The sequence below is a fragment of the Chaetodon trifascialis genome, chromosome 19 (genome assembly GCF_039877785.1).
Source record: "Chaetodon trifascialis isolate fChaTrf1 chromosome 19, fChaTrf1.hap1, whole genome shotgun sequence".
NCBI lineage: Eukaryota > Metazoa > Chordata > Actinopteri > Chaetodontiformes > Chaetodontidae > Chaetodon > Chaetodon trifascialis.
In genome coordinates this window covers 2,018,582-2,040,472 of record NC_092074.1, presented here as the reverse complement: position 1 = coordinate 2,040,472, position 21,891 = coordinate 2,018,582, and the positions used below count along the sequence as shown (strand labels likewise).

Genomic DNA, 21,891 nt, shown 5'->3' with positions numbered 1-21,891 from the left:
AGTGTGTGCTCTTGGGTGCAATTTCGAGTCATAAATTACAGAGCCGTTGTCATGGCAGCCGTTGCCTTGTCAACGCTTCTGTCAGCATATACCGGCATCAGTAATGGCGTCAGTAGAGGAGGTTATTATAATGACAGTACTGAGAAATAGGAAAAAAAGAAAAAATCAGAGGTCTGCGGGGCGGTGGCATGTAAGGCCACTGAATGAAGACCTCACTCGTGTTGCCCATGCGGGAAATGAATGAAGAAAGGCATTTCTCCTACTTTTGGATGTCCGCCGCAACTTTCGACCAGTTGCTTCACCGGTTCTCTTCTTCGTCGGTTTTTAGTTTGACTCATTTTGCTCATTTTGACTCTACACTGCTCCCACGACTTCCAGTGGTTTCGAGTGGTTTTGTCCGGAGAGCTCCGGATGGCTAAGCTCAGAGCCGACGGACAAACTGACAGATGAAACAGCCTCCGGATACGGACAAAAGCGTCCGATATTTATTAATATCAGTGCTGGTTAAAAGATCGAAGGTGGAGAAAAGAAACCTTGGATTGTTTTTATTGTCTGCGATGAGTTTTGAGAAATGAGCCCTTCTTGCCAGTTTGACTGAGTTATTGTAGGTTTTGAGGTGATCCCGGTATATTTCATAGTGAACTGTTAATTTGTTTTTTCTCCACCTTCTTTCTGCACTCCTGCATTTCCTTTTCAGTTTTTTGATGTTGTCATCTCTCAACGGTTGTATTTTCTTTGTTCTTATTATTTTAGTTAAAAGTGGAGCCACTGCATCTAGTGATGTCTTTAACTTGCTATTAAAATCATCAACAATAAGATCAGGAACTGGCAGGAGCCGGCTCTGATCGTTCACTTCAAAGAGCCAGCTCACACACATCACTACTACACAAACAGAAACAAACAGAACTACACAAAAGGCTGATGAAGTGACTGAAAGTGAACAGGCTGGGAGATTGCCCAAATCCACATAACTCACTAGACACCGACTGACAGGGCATGGAGGGGAGCAAACGAAGGTTCAGGACCTTAGCAAAAAAAAGAAAACAGTCGGGAAGGGAGGCAAGCAGACAAAAAAAATAAAAGCAACAACAAGATATCAAAAACTTAAGTGTCACAACCACATGGATGAACTGAAGATTCAGTGAATACTGGGTGGGTGGCTGGTCCTTATATACTGTGGCTGCAGGTTTTAATGGTATCATTTGAGGCAGATGTGCTCAGGAGAGGAGGAGGCTGAACCAGGCCTGCCAGCCGCGCCTTCCAGTTATGACTTATTCAGACTACATGATTTTAGCTCAATTTTGACACAATTTTTTGACACTACTCCTGTAGTGTGACATGCCAAATAACCTGTCGTGTGGTGTCTGGAACGCCCCAGGGATGCAAAGACTATCATGACAGAATTTTTTGGCTTGACTCAACTCTCCAGAGGAGGGGTCAGGTGGGACAATGAAAGAGATTAAAAGTTTGTTGAGCTGTGGCCACAGTAGCCCTGCCTGTTTCATGACGTGACATTTCCCAGAGGGAGTAGGACCGAGTCAAAAAAGACAAATGTTGCCAAGAAATAGTGGAAGCTCTTCATCAGCCTGGCGAGTGGCTGGCTATGTGCTTCTATCCCTGGTCCTAACTGTAAGAATATGCTTATCTGTACTAACTCCAAATCTGACATTAAAGTAGTATTTTGATGCAGCCAACACAGCCAAGCCCGCTCCTTGTAGAATAAATAAATATTGTGCTGCCCCCTTAAGAGTTAGGTTATTGTGTGATGTGTTTTTTGTCCATGTAGGCTTGCCGTAGTTCTTTTCCAGTGAAGGAAGTCTTGAAGCAAAGCTGTTGTTTTTCTGCTCCCCATTTACTTTTTCTTGGCTGAACCCTAAAGAGCATATGTCTGTAAGTAATACTTACCTTTTCATGCTGAATTTACCTGTGATAGTCTTCTGAAACGGTTCATAATTTGTGTGGAAAACTTAAAAACGGGAGCGATGCTAACGCGTTAGCCGGTCTATGGTGTTTTTAATGTTAAGTTAGCATTAAGCTAATCGCTGGTTTGCTGTAGTGACTACTCAATATTTTCAGCACGTTTGTGTATATTTGTATTGTGCATAATAAGTGATGACTCAGCATTTGTTGTTTAAAAGAAAGAGTCAAATACATTATCTTTGTAACATTCTATATTCATTTCTGTATTGCAGTTTCACAGTGCTTCTGACAGTAAATATCTGAAAGCTTACTTGCTGACTCCTGGATGTTTATTAAGGAACCTGTTTATCTATCTGCCAAGCTAGAAATCAGCTCTACATCCTAGTAAGGGCAGAATAGTGAAAAGACACACAACTGACGGGTTACCTACAGAAAAGTGGATCTTCGTGGAAACTCACAGTTTTCTTCTGCCATCAAAGCTGCAGTAAACACAATGGAAAATAATGACATGTTTGAGACAAGATCAGTATGTTCCAACATCTCACATGTCAGTCAGCGTTCCTCTGCCAGTGCCATTGCAGCCAGAGCACGGGCAAAAGCAGAGGCTGCACGTGCGCAAGCGTCATTTGCACAAAGAGAAGCAGACATGATAAAAGCACAAGCATACATTGAAGAGGAACAACTAAAAGGTGCAGCCGAGGCTGCTAGAAAGAAAATGGAACTGCAAGCCATCCATCCATCCATCCATCCATTGTCTTCCGCTTATCCGGGGCCGGGTTGCGGGGGGAGCAGTCTGAGCAGGGACGCCCAGACTTCCCTCTCCCCGGACACTTCCTCCAACTCTTCCGGGGGGATCCCGAGGCGTTCCCAGGCCAGCGGAGTGACATAGTCACCCCAGCGTGTCCTGGGTCTTCCCCGGGGCCTCCTCCCGGTGGGACATGCCTGGAACACCTCCCTAGGGAGGCATCCAGGGGGCATCCGATAGAGATGCCCGAGCCACCTCAGCTGACTCCTCTCGATGCGGAGGAGCAGCGACTCTACTCTGAGCTCCTCCCGGGTGACAGAGCTCCTCACAAGGGAGTGCCCCGCCACCCTGCGGAGGAAACTCATTTCAGCCGCTTGTATCCGGGACCTCGTTCTTTCGGTCATGACCCAAAGTTCATGACCATAGGTGAGGGTAGGAACGTAGATTGACCAGTAAATCGAGAGCTTCGCCTTTCGGCTCAGCTCCTTCTTTACCACGACAGACCGATACAGCGACCGCATTACTGCAGCCGCTGCACCGATCCGCCTGTCAATCTCACGTTCCATCCTTCCCTCACTCGTGAACAGGATCCCAAGATACTTAAACTCCTCCACTTGAGGCAGGAACTCTCCCCCAACCTGAAGGGAGCAAGCCACCTTTTTCCAGTCGAGAACCATAGCCTCGGACTTGGAGGTGCTGACTCTCATCCCAGCTGCTTCACACTCGGCTGCGAACCGCCCCAGCGCATGCTGAAGGTCCTGGCTCGAGGTAGCCAACAAGACAACATCATCCGCGAAAAGCAGAGACGAAATCTGCCGGCCCCCGAACCGAACCCCCTCCGGCCCCTGGCTGCGCCTAGAAATCCTGTCCATAAAAATGATGAACAGAACCGGTGACAAAGGGCAGCCCTGCCGGAGTCCAACATGCACCGGGAACAGGTCCGACTTACTGCCGGCAATGCGGACCAAGCTCCTGCTCCGGTTGTACAGGGACTGTACAGCCCTCAACAGAGGGCCTCCAACCCCATACTCCTGGAGCACCTCCCACAGAATGACGCGAGGGACACGGTCGAATGCCTTCTCCAAGTCCACGAAGCACATGTGGACTGGTTGGGCAAACTCCCATGAACCCTCAAGCACCCTGTGGAGGGTATAGAGCTGGTCCAGTGTTCCACGGCCAGGACGAAAACCGTATTGTTCCTCTTGAATCCGGGGTTCGACTATCGGCCGGATTCTCCTCTCCAGTACCCTGGAATAGACTACCAGGAACTGCCAGGAACTGCAAGCCAGTCTGCATAAACTGAGGCTAGAGAGTGCGGCTGCAGCCGCCATTGCTGAAGCTGATGTTCTGGAAGCAGCTGCGGAGAACGAATTTGGAGAGCTAGATCGTGCTAGCCTAAAAAGTGAATACACTGAGCATAAGTATGTGCAGAATCCAAAACCTGAACCTCACCAAGATTCAAAGCCACTGGAACCCACATCAACACCAATGCGCCAGCTAACAATGGACGATGGTGAGACAGCTGAAAACGATACGGGGGAAGATAAAGAGGAGCCAAGTGAGATCAGCTGCTATGGATTCTGTGACTTACCCGTTCAGCAAACATCCAAACTGAGGAACGATGCTACTCCATTTTACCCTCATGCTCAAAACTCATCAAGGACTGGCCACCTGAAGCGGGAGCATCAGCACGGTTTAAATCCATCCAAAGACACTTAAAGCCACCAAACGCAGTCACACAACACTAGACCATTCAGTGGTAGCTACCAACCTCCTGAGCCACATAAAGGTGCAGCTCCTAGAACCGAAGAGCCCCGTTCATCATCTACAACAGATTTGGCCAAGTATTTGATACGTCGTGAGATGATGAGCTCCGGGTTGTTAAGGTATGACGATCATCCTGAAAATTACTGGGCCTGGAAGGCATCTTTCTGCAGTGCTACGGAGGACCTAAACCTAACAGCAAGGGAAGAGCTTGATCTGCTTTGTAAATGGCTCGGGCCAAAATCATCCGAGCATGCAAAGAGAATACGAGCAGTCCACATTCATGATGCAGCAGCTGGTGTGAGCATGGTATGGCAAAGGTTGGAAGACTGCTATGGAGCACTGGAAGCGATAGAAAACGCACTCCTTAAGAAGGTGGATGATTTTCCAAAAATCACAAACTGAGAAAATCAAAGGTTTAGAGACATTCTCTTGGAGCTTGAAGCTGCCAGGGTGGATGGATTTTTACCTGGTCTCAATTACCTGGACACATCTCGTGGCATCACTCCGATCATCCAAAAGCTGCCATACTCCATGCATGACAAATGGGTCTCTCTAGCATCTCGGTACAAGGAAAGCCACCGGACGTCTTATCCACCTTTCTCCTTCTTCGTTTGTTTGTGATCAAGCCAAAACACTCAACGACCCAAGCTTTGCCCCACTCACAGGCGGTTGGAACACAGGAAAGGTAGAGCATTCCTTTAAACACAACATGAAAGCGCCCGTCTCGGTCAAAAGGACAGTCGTCTCAGTAGACTCTGACAGCAGCCATGACAACCCCTCAGAAAAAAGGATGGCTGACCCAGACAAACAATGCCCGCTCCACAACAAACCACATCCCCTTAAGAAGTGTCGTGGTTTCAGGAGCAAATCCTTGGATGAGAGGAAAGCCTACCTTAAAGAGAAGAATATTTGCTATAGGTGCTGTGCATCATCCAGTCACCTAGCCAAAGACTGTGGACAGAATGTTCAGTGCAGAGAATGCAATTGTGACAGACACTCTACTGCACTACATCCAGGGCCGGCTCCGCGGATAACTGAGACCTCTGTAACCACAAGAGATCAAGGCGGGGAGCGAGGGGAAGAGGCCCTTCAAGCTGTCATGTCAAAATGCACTGACATCTGTGGGACTACAGTCAGGCCAAGATCGTGCTCTAAAATCTGTCTCGTCAGAGTTTATCCAGCAGGCCAGAGAGAGAGAGGTGTTAAGGCTTATGCTGTCCTGGATGAGCAGAGCAATAAGTCCCTGGCAAGAACAGAGTTTTTTGAACTCTTTGGTATTACGCAGGGCACGGCAGCATACACCCTGAAGACCTTCTCCGGGGTCATTGAAACTACAGGGCGACGAGCAAACAATTTCATCATGGAGTCATTGGATGGTAAGACTCACATTCCACTCCCTACACTAATCGAATGTGACATGTTACCAGATGACAAGTCAGAAATCCCCACGCCTGAGATCGCCAGACATTATACACACCTCAAGCGGGTCATGGATAAGATCCCAGCTCTAGATCCCTCTGCAGCTATCCTTATCCTGCTTGGCCGAGACATACCACGGGCACACAAAGTTCGAGAACAATGCAATGGACCCCACGACGCCCCCTACGCCCAGCGTCTCAACTTGGGCTGGGTGATTGTAGGAGAGGTCTGTCTTGGAAGAGCCCACAAACTGGATTGTGTCAATGTATACCGAACTAATGTGCTGAGTAACGGGCGCACCTCTCTGTTTGACCCCTGCACTAACAGCCTCCACATCAAAGAGAAGCTTGACACTTCAATGCATCGCCATCAATCTCCAAGGGCTAACGAGATGAAAGACTTGTTCGATGAAAAAGACAGCCTTGGTGAAGGAGTCTTCCAGCATACGCCAAGTGATGACAAGCCTGCCATGTCCATGGACAACAAGGCCTTTCTGGAAATAATGGACAGGGAGGTCTTCATGGATGACTCAAACAGTTGGGTGGCGCCACTACCCTTCAGAGAACCAAGGCGCAAACTCCCTAACAATAGAGTGCAAGCAGTCAAGCGCATTTCAACACGACGCCACACTCTTGGAAAGAAGCCAGACATGAAGGAACACATGGTTGCCTTCATGCAGAGGATCTTTGAGGCAGGTCATGCTGAACCAGCTCACCACTCAGTGAGGATCAAGAGTGTTGGTTCTTACCAATCTTTGGAGTTTACCATCCACGTAAGCCAGGTCAGGTACGAGCGGTGTTTGACTCCAGTGCCAAGCAGGACGGTGTCTCCCTTAATGACATTCTGTTGAGTGGCCCTGACCTAAATAATACACTTTTGGGAGTCCTCACTCGTTTCCGTAAGGAACCTGTGGCAGTGGCAGCGGATATAGAACAAATGTTCTACTGCTTCAAAGTCTGCCAAGAACACCGTGATTTCTTACGTTTCCTCTGGTTCGAGGACAATGACCCTGCCAAAAAGATCACAGAGTACTGCATGACCGTACATGTATTTGGCAATAGCCCCTCTCCTGCTGTCGCCATATACGGCTTGAGGAGAGCTGCCATGCAAGGTCAGGAAGAATATGGCATGGAGGCAAAACAGTTTGTCGTAAGGAACTTTTATGTTGATGACGGACTTGCCTCCTTCTCCACCGACGATGACGCCATCCAAGTCCTGAAAAAGACCAAAGAAATGTTGGCAGACTCAAACATCAGACTTCACAAGCTAGCTTCCAATCATAATGCAGTGATGGAAGCGTTTCCATCCGAGGAACGTGCTAAGGAGCTGAAAGACCTGGAGCTAGGTGTGGATGATTTACCCCTGCAGAGAAGCCTAGGTCTCAACTGGCACCTTCAAACTGACAGCTTTACCTTCCTTGTCTCTAGAGAGGAGAAGCCATTTACCCGTAGGGGTATCCTCTCTACGGTCAACAGCATATTCAATCCGCTGGGGTTTGTGGCTCCAATCACAGTACAAGGCAAGGCGATACTCAGAGAACTATGTATTGAGCATTGCGAATGGGACGCCCAAATACCTGCTGAAAAAGAGACACAGTGGAAGTCTTGGAAAGACTCACTCAAAGCACTTGAGCAACTCCACATACCAAGGCCATACCTACCTGTTTCCTTGCTCACCACACGGTGCAGGGAACTATGTGTCTTCTCTGATGCATCCACCGTGGCCATCTCTGCAGTAGCCTACCTCAGAGCAGTCTACAATAAAGGACAGTCACGTAGGATTCTGCATGGGGAAATCAAAATTAGCACCACGTCACTCACACACTGTGCCCCGTTTGGAGCTTTGTGCGGCCGTGCTCGCAGTCGAGCTAGTCGACATGTTAGTGGATGAACTAGATGTCGAAATCCACACAGTGAAGTTCTACACTGACTCCAAAGTTGTGCTGGGTTATATCTATAACACCAACGTGTATGTTGCTAACAGAGTTGCACGCATCCGGAAGTCCTCCCAGCCGGAACAGTGGCACTTTGTCAGCACGGACCACAATCCTGCAGACCATGGTACACGACCAGTACCAGCGGCACTTTTGGGAGAGACAAATTGGTTTTCAGGACCCTCCTGGCTAAAAAAAGATGATGGAGCTACACTTATTCAGCCAGAGTCCTTCGAGCTCATTGAACCAGACGCAGATGCAGACGTGCGTCCACTGATTGCCACCTTTGCTACAAAAGCTTCTGAAACACTGCTTGGTTCACACAGATTCGAACGCTTTTCCAGCTGGAAGCGGCTTACACATGGTATAGCCAAGCTCATTCAGAAAGTCAGATCCTGTTCTAGAGCTCCGGAAGGAGGTATTCCAAAATCAGATGAGCTTACGCAGGCAAGGATTGTAATTGTCCAGACTGTACAGCAAGAGGCCTTTGAAGGGGAAATAAAGAGCCTGTCTAAAGGAGAGATTGTCTCAAAACACAGCCCTCTCAGAAAGCTTGATCCCATCTTGGATACTGATGGAGTGCTGAGGATTGGAGGCCGCGTGTCATCAGCTGCAATCTCCTGGGAAGAGAAACATCCGATAATCATCCCTAAAAACAGCCACGTCGCTACCTTGTTGGTGCAGTATTACCACGAACGAGTCACACACCAGGGTAGGCACATCACTGAAGGGGCGGTCAGGTCTGCCGGGCTGTAGATTCTGGGAGGAAAAAGACTCATATCCAGCATCATACACAAGTGTGTCACTTGCAGAAGGTAAAGAGGGAGCATGGAAAAACAAAAAATGTCTAACTTACCTGCTGATCGTCTGACCCAAGCTCCTCCATTCACTCAGGTTGGATTAGATGTATTTGGACCATGGAGTGTCTGTGCTCGATGTACCAGGGGAGGCCTCTCAGAAAGCAAGCGCTGGGCCGTCACGTTTTCCTGTTTGGTCACAAGGGCAGTTCATATGGAGATCTTGGAGTCTCTGTCTACATCAAGCTTTATAAATGCGCTTAGAAGATTCACGGCCATCAGGGGTCCAGCAAAGCTCTTTCGTTCGGACCGAGGAACAAACTTTGTTGGCGCATGCAAAGAACTTGGCATAACAACAGAAAATGCAGAGCTTCAGTCTTACCTCAAAGACCAAGGCTGTACTTGGGACTTCAATCTTCCACACTCTTCCCACATGGGCGGAGTGTGGGAAAGAATGATAGGGGTTGCTCGACGCATTTTAGATGGCATGTTGCTCAAAGTGCATTCCCCCAGCCTTTCTCATGAAGTTCTTGTCACGCTGATAGCGGAGGTCACTGCTATAATTAATGCACGGCCGATAGTTCCTGTGTCATCAGATCCAGACATGCCCACTGTACTCACTCCTGCTATGCTCTTAACACAAAAAGTTGACTCTGTGTCTGCTCCTTCAGGAGACCTTGACCTTAAGGATCTCTACCGGAGTCAGTGGAAGCAAGTCCAGGGCCTTGCAGATTCGTTCTGGAAACGATGGCGTCAAGAGTACCTGGCGACACTCCAGCCAAGAAGGAAATGGCAAGCAGACCAACCTAGTCTGCAAATTGGTGATGTTGTGCTTCTAAAGGACAGCCAGGCCAAACGGAATGAATGGCCTACAGGACTTTAGTAAATACCTTTCCTGGTCAGGGCGACAGGGTCCGTAAAGTGGAAGTGAAAGTGGTTAAAGGTGATTCCCCCAGGGTGTATACAAGACCTGCTTCGGAAGTAGTGCTGCTACTTAAAGGGAAATAGTGGTATAGCACATTATACCAGGCGGGGAGTGTGCTGCCCCCTTAAGAGTTAGGTTATTGTGTGATGTGTTTTTTGTCCATGTAGGCTTGCTGTAGTTCTTTTCCAGTGAAGGAAGTCTTGAAGCAAAGCTGTTGTTTTTCTGCTCCCCATTTACTTTTTCTTTGCTGAACCCTAAAGAGCATATGTCTGTAAGTAATACTTACCTTTTCATGCTGAATCTACCTGTGATAGTCTTCTGAAACGGTTCATAATTTGTGTGGAAAACTTAAAAACGGGAGCGATGCTAACGCGTTAGCCGGTCTATGGCGTTTTTAATGTTAAGTTAGCATTAAGCTAATCGCTGGTTTGCTGTAGTGACTACTCAATATTTTCAGCACGTTTGTGTATATTTGTATTGTGCATAATAAGTAATGACTCAGCATTTGTTGTTTAAAAGAAAGAGTCAAATACATTATCTTTGTAACATTCTATTTTCATTTCTGTATTGCAGTTTCACAGTGCTTCTGACAGTAAATATCTGAAAGCTTACTTGCTGACTCCTGGATGTTTATTAAGGAACCTGTTTATCTATCTGCCAAGCTAGAAATCAGCTCTACATCCTAGTAAGGGCAGAATAAATATGGAAATAAAATGACTATATGTGTTGTGTTGCCATTGCCAATAGAGTTAACAGCTTCTGCCCACTTGCACAAGTTGTTAATCACTTCCCATTTTCTTCATAGTGTGTATATCCAGTGCAAGTTTTTTACTATTTATATTGTTCATAACAGTTCATACCAGTATGAAGTCGTTTTTTTTTTTTACTCTGATATGTAGCTTAGACTTGACTTTGTTGATCCCAACTTGGGAAATTCTTTTGTTGCAGCAACAGGCTAAACATACACACAAACACAGAATATGTACAATAAAGGAGAATCAGGATGAGAACAACACTAGATAGATAGATAGATAGATAGATAGATAGATAGATAGATAGATAGATAGATAGATAGATGGCTCCCCTTAATGAGACATGAACTCCCCTGAAAGGATGATTTGTGAAATTGTGTGTGTGTGTGTGTGTGTGTGTGGGTGGGGATGACAATAAACAAATAATAAAGTTAATCAACATAAAAATAAAAGTTCTCCAATTAATTGTTTACAGAAATAAATCTCTTCTTACACAATTTTTGCCATGTATTTCTATCTTTCTGTATCATCATCGTCATTGACGATGTGTTCAGGCTATTATTGATGTATGTTCTCATCATGTGTGAGGTTGATTCACTCTAGTAATAATGATTATGATGTACTAGCATTCGTTCTATTCTTGCAATCACCATTGAAGCGTGGCGGCGCTATATATATATATATATATATACACACACACACACACACACACACACACACACACACACATATATATAGGGCCTATAGAGTAAAACTTACTATGACCAACACACAACTTGTGTCTCTCGCATGTGTCTTTCTCATATGTCTTTCATTTACCAAGAAAACAGTGATTTCTGATTGGCTTAGTTGCATCTCCCCAGAAAATGGATTGGCTTAGGTTACATTAGTCAAACAAACTCAAAATACACTGGCCCATTAGACAAGATATGGTAACTCATAATTAGTTATTTGGCAGACACTTTTTTTATCCAAAGCAGCATACATATGAATTCACACACCAATGGCATCGGGGTTCAGTATCTTGCCCAAGCCGAGACCAGGGTTCTGGTCCGACAACCAACACAAGTCTGCATTCACCCACTTACACACTCAACACGAATAAGTTGCACCATACTAGTCACGTCACACCAGCGCACGCACCCCTAGAGAAAACGCCTGTCATCGTCTGTTACCCCTGATGCAGACATTCACTCACCTCATTCACTCCCGGCTCACGGCAGTTTTTTTAAATAGTCCTGCATCCGCGTCCACTGTGAGGGCTTGGAGAGAGAGAGAGAGAGAGAGAAGACTGACTGACTGACTGACTGACTGACTGACAGTTTCCGTGAGTCAATTATTTTCGTTGATATTTTTAAAAGGCCTATAAACTGAATTTGAACTGAACTGAATGTTTTTGGTTGTTCTGTAAACAAAGGAATTGAACTGTTTTCCTTCTTTTTTGATTGGGAAAACCCAGAGTGGAATTTTGAGTTGGATTTTTGCCTTAGGTTGAGGATTTTTTTGAGTTGGACTTTGGGGAGAGGGGGGATTTGGATGTTTCTGCATTTTTTCCCCCAATATATGGTTTTGCATTTGACTGATTCGAGTGTGTGTTTTATTGTGTGTGTTGTTTAATGTGCAGGGGGTCTGTATACCTATCCTGGCATCCTTTGTGTCGGTTTAAAGTAAAACAAACAATCACGAACGATAATCAAAACAAATTTAAAAGAAAAACTGAACTCAAACGACTGACTGACTCGATTTAACATCTTAAATGCCAGGAGAGAGACCTGGCTGGCACCCCTAAAAAATCAACATCAAAAATAATTAGTGCTGTCAGTCGATTAAAATATTTAATCGCGATTAATTTCATGAATGTCATAGTTAACTCGCGATAAATCACAAATTAATCGCACATTTTTATCTATTCTAAATGTCCCTTGAATTATCATTTTAATACTCTTATCAACATGGAAAAGTGGATAGGCTTGCTTTGTGCAAATGTTTTTTTATTGAAAACAACAACGTGTAGTGTTGTATTTCACACTAACATTCTCACTTTGAACAGTCATTCACATTTGAATGAATCAAATCTCACACAATTTGACACTGTCAATAAACAGATGACAAAAAAAAAAAAAAATATTTGGTTACAAAAAAGCCCCTTCAACAACCCTTACTAAGGGATCAAAACAGGGTGATCCAAAATAAAGTTACAAAATGCACATCATTGTAAACTAGGAATCCATATGCCTCTGCCATCCATTGTCGCCTTGTTTTGACCAGGAGGTGGCGGAGAATTCACATTGGCTCTGTGTTTGGCCATCAAGTGGTATTTCAGACTGGATGTGCTACGGTGATCAGAATCAGAATCAGAATCAGAATCAGAATCAGAATCAGAAAAAGCTTTATTGCCAAGTACGATTATACACATATGAGGAATTTGCTTTGGTGAGGTTGGTGCGTGACACATCTATTAAAAAGAAGCTATCAGAACAGTAAAAAATGTAACAGTAAGTAAAAAATATAAAAATAAGTAAAAGTTATAACAATATTAGAAACTAACTGTAACATTAAGTAAAAAATCTAACAGTATAAATATATGTACACAAGTGATAATTCAGTTCACACCAACAATACACACAGATAACTTTGGTCTTGTCAGTCAACCCATCTGACAACTTGAAACTAAACCTTCCATTCAGAATCTTGTTTGCATCCACTTTTGTTTTGTTTCCTGTTTACAACTGGTTCCAGCTTATAACAAACTACAAGTTCACTAGGTCACAAAGAGTGTTAATCTCACATTAAAAAAAAGACACTGTTAAAATTGATTTGCGTTAACGCGTTAATAATGCAATATTTTTGACAGCACTAAAAATAATACAAAATTAAAGTTCCCAGACTCGACCTGTCACAATACAATGGTAGGTAGGCCACCTGCTCTTTATGAGTTTTAACCATTCACACACAGAATCGGCACAGCATTTGGGATTCAATATCTTGCCCAAGGATACCTCGACACGTAGACTGCTGAGGATAGGGATCGAACTACCAACATTCTGATAAGTGGACAAATGCTCTACCTATCACAGCCACCCCAAGGTAGAGTGTAGTGAAGGGGGCAAACACATGGCCCTCACCCTGGAGATTATAGTTTGGGTACCATATGAGTCAGTTCTTATGTAGTTGACTTAAATACAGTATGTCCAATTTTTTAATTTCAGTTTTGGTGCTGAAGTTTGGTTAGGTTTAGGCAACAAAACTACTTCTGCCAAATGTCATGCATTGACCATGATTCTCACACAACTGACACTTAACAAGTCTATTTTCTTGTGAACTGAAAATCTGATAACTGAAAACATCATGGCATGTAAAGAGGACACAGACAGACAAGGTGAAGTAGCACTGTGCCACAGCAAGTTATTCAGACCATTGGGGAGAGAGCAAGAAATACACACAAGTTGAATTGAAATATAATATACTGTTCGCATGTTGCTCAGCAGGGTGCCACAGTATATCTCCCTTCTCTCACGTTACAGGGAGGCTCTGTGTCTCTATAACTCTGGAGCTTTCTCATGGTTCTTAGTAAGAGATTTGTGGGTCAGTGTAATGCAAAAATATTAATGTAGTTATATGCCAATCTTGAAATCTAGTAATACAACAGAATATAACATTTTTGGTTAACATTATACAGCTTTGCCAACATGATCTCATGCTGCATGAACAAATTTAAAGCCAAATAAGGGAAAGACTCAAAGCCACCCCTTGATGAAAAAATATTGTTGTAACATTAAATAGGCATTCTGTGCATACAGGACAAAGAATCTGAATCAGAATCAGAAAAAGCTTTATCGCCATGTATGATCTTACACATATGAGGAATTTGTTTTGGTGAAGTTGGTGCATGACACATCTACTAAAAAATAAACTATTAAAGAAGTAAAAGAAATAACAATATAAATTGTCTTTCTGTGTGAAGTTTGCATGTTCTTCCCGTGCATGCGTGGGTTCTCTCCGGGTACTCCGGCTTCCTCCCACAGACCAAAAACATGCTCATGAGGTGAATTGATGACGATAAATTGTCCGTAGGTGTGAGTGTGAATGTGTGTTTGTCCTTACATGTGGCCCTGCAATTGGCTGGCGACCGGTTCAGGGTGTACCCCGCCTCTCGCCCATTGTAGCTGGGATAGGCTTCAGCCCCCCGCAACCCCGAAAGGGATAGGCGGTATAGATAATGGATGGATGAAAATATATATACAGAAGTCTGTATTGTTTTTTTTTTTTTCCCCAGAAGCACAGTCTTTTTTTTTTTCCAGAAACACTGTCTGTTTTTTCAGAAAGAAGTCCAAGCTGAGCGCTAATGTAATGCATAGAGTTATGGCAATGTCAGTGTGACAAGATGAGGCACAGGTGAAGTGTGAAGAGTGTCGGGGGGGGGGTTCCGGGCCTTGTCGATAAGGCTGACAGCAGGTGGGAAAAATCTGTTCTTGTGGCAAGAGGTTTTGGTCCCGATGGACCGCAGCCTCCAGTGAAAACCTTTATGATTTATCTTTTAATGTGATTAAGAAAATTTAGGTTAGATTAATTAGGCTAACCAATAATGTGACCATAGAACCATCAGTGGAGCTGAGTACTACAAATACGAGTGTGTATACATACGTGTGTATACATATGTGTGTGTGTTTGTGTGTGTATATATATATATATATGCAATTGTAACAGTTACTTTCCATACTGCACACACACATATGCACAGAAATACCAGCTAATATTTTTAAACTTACGACTAAGATAAAGGAAGCAAACTGTTAAAGCGCCAGAGGTACTTTTTGCAGGTCTGAAATGACATTGAACTGTGGCCAAGGGTTGGATTCAAGTACAAACAAGTGTGGTTCCTCCTTTTCTATAATTTGAAATTTTGTGTTTTGTGAAATGTCATGGTGTTTCCTGATATGTGATTTTGTGAAATTTTGTTGAGTTTTCTGAGGCTACATTTACGCGGAAACAATCTGAACAGAAACGCGAAAGTGGCATTGCGTTCTCACTTTTTATTCAGTGTTTTTTTGGGGGGGGGGGTCTGCATGCATATAGTGACGCAACAGTGTGTGGAATCAGAGAATGTAAGGGACGGGCTCTGGCAAATTGAAGCACACTTGCGTTTTTACCCTTTAGACAGGTATGTGACGTTGGAGCATTTTTAAGATTTCCACTCTGGAGGGGGGTTTCACTTTTTTTGTGTTTTTAAGCCCCCAAAACGCCATTGCTATCTAAACGAAAGACACATCCGATAAAATATTTTAGCGTTTTCACCCGCTAGCGTTGTTGTGTAAACGGGGCCTGAGATGTCATGTGTGTTTTCACCCGCATGGCCACTGTACAAAGCTAATATCGTGTCTTCTTCTTGCTGAAGGGTAAAATATAAAAGACGACAAACTCATTCAATTCAATCATTCAATTACTATCTTAATTTTTTGGTTTCTTGCAAGCCAGCCGTGCCTCCTTGAAATTTCATGCATATATAATTAATTTGCAACAGCAAATACGTTTTATAGTGCCAACTGGATTACGTTTCTTAATAACATGATAAAAGGAAATGTTGTTAAATTCACATAACAGACAAGTGTAAAAATGTGTATACCGAATGTATATTCACTGAGAATATATTTCATTAATTTTCCACCAAAATAGGCAAAATGCCTGAATAATTTCTTAGGACCCCAAATGCAGACCAGAGAGGGAATTTATCAATCAAAAATAAGAAGACTGAGGTCCTTTAGAGTATGTAGGACACTGTTAAAAACATTTTATGACTCTGTGGTGGCATCTGCAGTTTTCTATGCAGTGGTCTGCTGGGACTGTCAGAGCTCTGACAGGGACAGAGAAAGACTTAACAAACTGGTCAGGAGAGCTGGCTTGTCCTGGACTGCCCCTGGACACCGTTTATGTGACTGTGCTTGCTCTTTGTAATACTTTCTGGCTGTAACAACTAAATGTCTCCGGTGTGGGATCAATAAAGTCCTATCTATCTCCTTCAATGACAGTTCCCTTCACATTCAATGTAAGTCATTACTTTCTTGCTGATTAGCTCCTAATCATCTATTGTTTGAAGATGTTTTAAGATGTCAGCTTGGGCTTTCTGAAATTGTGACTGGGACAATTTTTTTTTCACATTTTTATTGTTTGGTTAACAAAAAATAGCAGATTAATTTGAAACAGATATAACTGTTAGTTGCAGCCCTAATCACACCCACGTTATCAGGGAAATTCAAACCATTTAGTTTACCCTGATTATATAAAACCACTATAAGTTATTGGTATAAACAGATTTCTCAGAGCCGCATACTGATTCAGCTTTGACCTACTGTTCTTGTAGTACCTCTCATATTTTGACAACTGCTCTCACACTTCCTTTTCAGATGAAATTTCAGCTCTGTGGTAGTTGTCTTTTAACTGGCATATCAGTTGTTTTCATTGTCTGCTGTTCAACTCAGTTTGATGCTTACACTTTGATTGACACTTCAAATCTTATCAATACTTCAAGTGTAACTGAAAATAAAATACATGTTAAAGCAGTTATATCCATTTAAATTTTTCAAATTCTAAGTTAATTTGTAGCACAACAGACACAAGAGAACACACTTTTTTCATAAAATGTAGCCTTTTGTATTTGGGTCACTGGACTTTAAAAACTGATCTTCATGTTTGGTGTATTCTTTTTACAGAAATGCCCTTGAACTCCACTGTAAAACATTGTCCCTTCAACCACATCTCAGCAATTATCAGGTGAGTAAATGTTTATCATACTTTTGCGTACTAAATGTCTTGACAAAATCATTTCAACCATAACCTTCTTATGATCATAATAATTTGGACCAAAGAAGCTTTATATAAATAAATTTTAACATTCTAAGTAGATCATTACTGAATCCTGGCTGGAACTTGGGTTGCATGTTGCATGCAGAACTTCAAAGCAAACTTTGCATCTTGCTCATAATTTTGTTAAGACTCCCAAACACAATTGTACATCAAGGAATTATAAGATACATCCTGATTTGATAGTGCTCCACAGAGTGCTGGATTTGATAGAAGCTAAGTTCTACCAAAACTATCCAAGACTCTCCACTGAATGGTTTTTCAGATGATGTTTTGGGTTACAGAATGAATACTGCAACCTCTAATGACTCATTTCTAGCCAGTACCGGACCTGATGGAGGAAAAGCTCTTCCTGGCCGATATCACCATGATCTAGCAAGCCAGCAAGGCAGCAGATTTAGATAACTTAAGCCCACCAAGAGCCAACAAAACTTGTTGTGGCTGGTTCAGCTCATTCTGTCGACTTGTGGTGATGGTTCAGTCTTGGCTGTCAAAACTCATTTTTATATCTACTTGACAATCAGCATTTGTCCCTGGAAATGTGTGAAACAGTAATGTTGTCATGGTTTGGTTTGTCAGCCATTTTTAACAGAGTTTCCAGAATTTCCATAAATTTAGCTTATATATTTATATAATATTTATATAATATATTTATAATTTCTATATCATGAGCAAACAGAGACCGAGAATAGGACTAGAACATTTGTATTTGTGACAGTGATATTTAATTTGAGCTTTTGTTTGGCAGCCATAAACTCATCAGGACTCATTGAACTGCTTTATGTTATTCGTTGAGATTACTGCCTGTGTTCCAGCAGAGCCCCAAGAACTCATCCTGTGACTCACTACAAGTCACCAATCCATTATTTATACCCTCTGAAAACATCAGAAAGGTTTTCTTGTCCACATGTCATGCTGGTGTTTGTTGTTTTCATGAGTTCAATGACATGGGGTGCTTCATAATCAATGGATTATGCAGTCCTGGGGTTCCTGTATCCCTTTACCCACTGAAGTGCTAACATACAGATTGGAGGACTGATTTATGATGCTGCTGGTTAGATGGAAATTAATAAATTGTAACGTTTATAAGTATAAACAAAGAATTGTACCTACTAGGGCTGGGTGGTTGGATGAATATATCGGCTATATTTTTCTCACTTTATTTTGATTGTGGGCTGCTGCTCGGTGACAGACTCTCCATCAGTAACCCACTGACACAGAGAGGCCAGCAACAACAGTTGGTGACTTTTGGAACAGTGGAAAGTGTTGGTTCACAACTGCCTGCCTTTGGGCCAGAAATGGTCAGGCAGCAGTGTCCGACCTGCAGTTCATGCATAATTCTGGATCAATTATTGGTGTCTTCACAAAGGATTCAAGAAATAGGCTACACAAGGTTTTCAAAGCCTGATGTGATGTTGTTTATTCAAAGCAAAGACAGTTCAAACAGACACCGGGGTCCTGCACAAAACCTCTCAAAAAACTCTCAAAAACCGTGACCCTCAGGTCTTCTACAGCTCTTTATATACTCTAGAATGCTCCTCCTTTGTTTTCCTCCCATTTCCGAGAAACCCCAACCCATTCTTTTAAAATTCATTCTTGGTTAACATTTGAATTGCAGAATGCACCTTATTGTTTAACTGCAATTCAAAAATTTAAGAATACATTCATAGTACAGTGAAGGCTGTGGCTCAGGAGTGGTCATCCACCTATCAGTGGTTCTATTCCTGTCCTTGGCAGTCCACATGCCGAAGTATCTTTGGGCAAGACTGAACCCCAGTGAGTGGATGATGCTTGTAATGAGCAGTTGCCTTAGCTGCCATATGAATGTGTGTGTGGACGGGTGAATGCAGACTTGAGTTGTAATAGTGCTTGAAAAGTGAGTGGTCTTCAGACAAGAAAAGCGTGTAGTGTAACTAGGGGAACTACCTTAATTTGATGTTGCGTTCGTTGATAAAATGACGGGGCACCACCTTCCTCAGCTAAGAAGGACTGCAGAAATTAACTGCTATAAGCTGATAAAAATTACTAACGAATGGACTAACAGTAAACCAATCTGATAATCTGAAGTGTAAACTCTGGATACAGGGATCGTATATATATTCAGTTCAAAAGGACACCGTCTAACCAGGACTTATATCAAAATATCATTTATTAAGCAGAATTAGGGATAATGAGTGATGTATCAGGGATAATAAGACAGAAGATGGAAGATGATATGACAGAACACACAAGAAACTTATGGCAACACAATGGTAAATAAATTGGCGATAGTGAGAGGTAGCTGAAAGGGAATAATGGGGACGCGAACGTAGAGTTAAGGGAATAAACGATTAATGGAGAGAATTTGGACGAATTGACCGTCTCTTAATCTCACGGACCAACTCTTATTCAAACCCGCTTAGCGTGCCTACTTGACTGATGGCGTCCCGTTGTGCTCTGCTCCGAACTAACTCGAAGACGTTCCAGATGTTCGTCCGTGGCTCGATCTGCCTGGTGGTCTGGTGGAAGGCCCAAACACCAAGCTGAAGAGCTGATGTCGAACGGGGCTTCTCTGGAACTGGTTCTGCGGTGTCGGTTACAGATGAGGGACTACTCCGGATGGTCGTTAGCCGGACCAAGGATCAACAGCTGGCTGCAGGGTTTGGTTCGGTTGAGTCCGTGACGGATTATTTTAGACTGATAGTACAAATCAAGAGTCTCTTTGATGGCCAGTCGAAGAAGGCTACAAAATTTACTGATGTTGAACAAAACGTTTGGCTAAACAAAAAGGTTAACTTGAAAACTTGCGGCGAACTATAAGAATACGTCTTCTGGAGATAACTTACGCTACTCGAATGGTTTTGAGTAGCTCGAAGACGAACAAACGAGAACAAAACAACTGTGCAAAACTTAAGAAAAAGAACTAAAAGACGAAACTAATCGTAACGTAACATAATCTAAACAAAACTGAGTAACGCGCACTGAATTCATGCTGCGGCTGCAGACATTTAAGCCTCGCTCCTGGGGCGGGTCTAATGGGCCGGCCGTCGAACATGTGAGACGCTTTGTGATGCACAGTCGCCTCAAGGAGCTGAATTAATCAATGACTCACACGAGGGGCTCATCTGCTTCTCACTATGGTCAATCACATATAATTTCAATAACAAATTTTCAATGACATTTCAACGTTGTTCACAGCATGCATCAGGCACTTCCTATGGTTGGGTGATAACATTAAATGATAATCCTGGTACAGTTTCATCCCAACCGGTATAATGACTCAATATATAACTAGTACAAATATAAAAGAAATAGAAAGAGATAAAGAAGGAAATAAAGATAAGAAATAACGAAATAAAGAAAGGCAAACTATAATTGCAAAAATGATTATCATCCTTATGACTGTTCCTTAATAAAAGTCTCATAAAGCACAATCAACTTCAAACCCTACGAACCCTTAGATGGTAGAAAGGCTCCATAGCAGAGCCTCAGGCAAATCTTTAAAACAAAGTTAGATTCACAGCTTGTCATGGGACATGGGAAAACATGGGCAGCATCCAGATCATGGGCTTAGTCCTGTGAATATATCCAGCGTTGATTCATACAGAGATGCAATTGTCAGGTATACCAAGAGACAAAGTCCTCCGGCTTACAAACAGTTAATTTCAAGGTTGGCTACTTTGCAACACATCAGCAGACTCTGTTTGTGGATTCAGTTGAAACCTGGCCTTTGTTCTTCCCAGCCAGCTTTACTGTATTGGGTCCTTTGGGCTATTGGGGGAGTGATTAGCGTTTGAGTGGGACACCCTGAATAGGTGATAGGCGTTAACCTTTTGGCTCTCCTTTTTCAACATGTGAGAAGAGTACTTCACTGAGCCAGACATACTGTCTCTCTCTTTGAAATCTGATTGCATTATAGATAGACCAGATGGTCTACTATTCAATCAGCTGACGGGCTTACACCTCCGTTTCCCTTGAGTATCACCAGAAAAGGAGGGAAGGAAGGGGTCAGTTGGAGGCTAGTTCTGCTACAAGCGCTATACAAATACAGTGTGTTTACCATATTAGTCTTGCTGCTGCTGCTGCTGCATGCAGTCCTAGCCATTAATGCAGCGTCTGTTTAGTTTACATAGATCAGATTTTAACTGTATGAAATGTTCTTTGTGATTGACATAAGGGTGAGGGCTTTATTATGTGCCTACCCACAATTTGAGGCCTAGCAGACAGGCCCCCTGTAAGCTGCATAGTGGTATTGCTTAGGGATAGGGACACAATATCTACAGCTAAACTTGTCTTATTATCAATAACACCGATTGTCTGAATGTGGAAGTATGCAAATATGAGCAACTTGAAACAGAGAAAGAGAAAAAAAAATGTTTTCAGATATGTTGTTCAGGTTTAGTTTCAGTGCTGCCTCTAATGTTCTATTTATCTGCATATAAGTGCTTTTTAGCTGTATTATTTGCAAGCTCAAATTGGTGAGGCTAACTTAATATACAAAATATCAAGTATATGATTTAAAAGCAGTGACTTTTGGGTTTAGATACCAACTGAAGAGAACCAGTATGCACTCTATTGGTTCACAATGCTTTTATAAGTGATGGATGAATTATTCAGATGCCTTACTTAAGTGAAAATACTAATACCACACTGTGAAAATACTCCACTTCAGATGAAAGCCCTGCATTCAAAATCTTACTTAAATAAAGCTATAAAAGTGTTGGAGCAAAATATGCTCAAAGTATCAAAAGTTAAAGTAGTCAGTGTGCAGTAGAGTGATTCCTGTCACTGTTTTG

General features: G+C 42.9%; 1 protein-coding gene across 4 annotated transcripts in view; it reads left to right on the top strand.

The window, feature by feature from the left end:
* Positions 1-21,891, top strand: part of lrfn2b (leucine rich repeat and fibronectin type III domain containing 2b) — a 185,973-nt gene that overhangs the window by 36,617 nt on the left and 127,465 nt on the right. For all 4 annotated transcript variants that reach the window (XM_070986869.1, XM_070986871.1, XM_070986870.1 and 1 more), the window contains exon 2: positions 16,966-17,026. The gene's annotated coding sequence lies outside the window, so the exon portion shown is untranslated. The remainder of the gene's footprint in view (positions 1-16,965; positions 17,027-21,891) is intronic.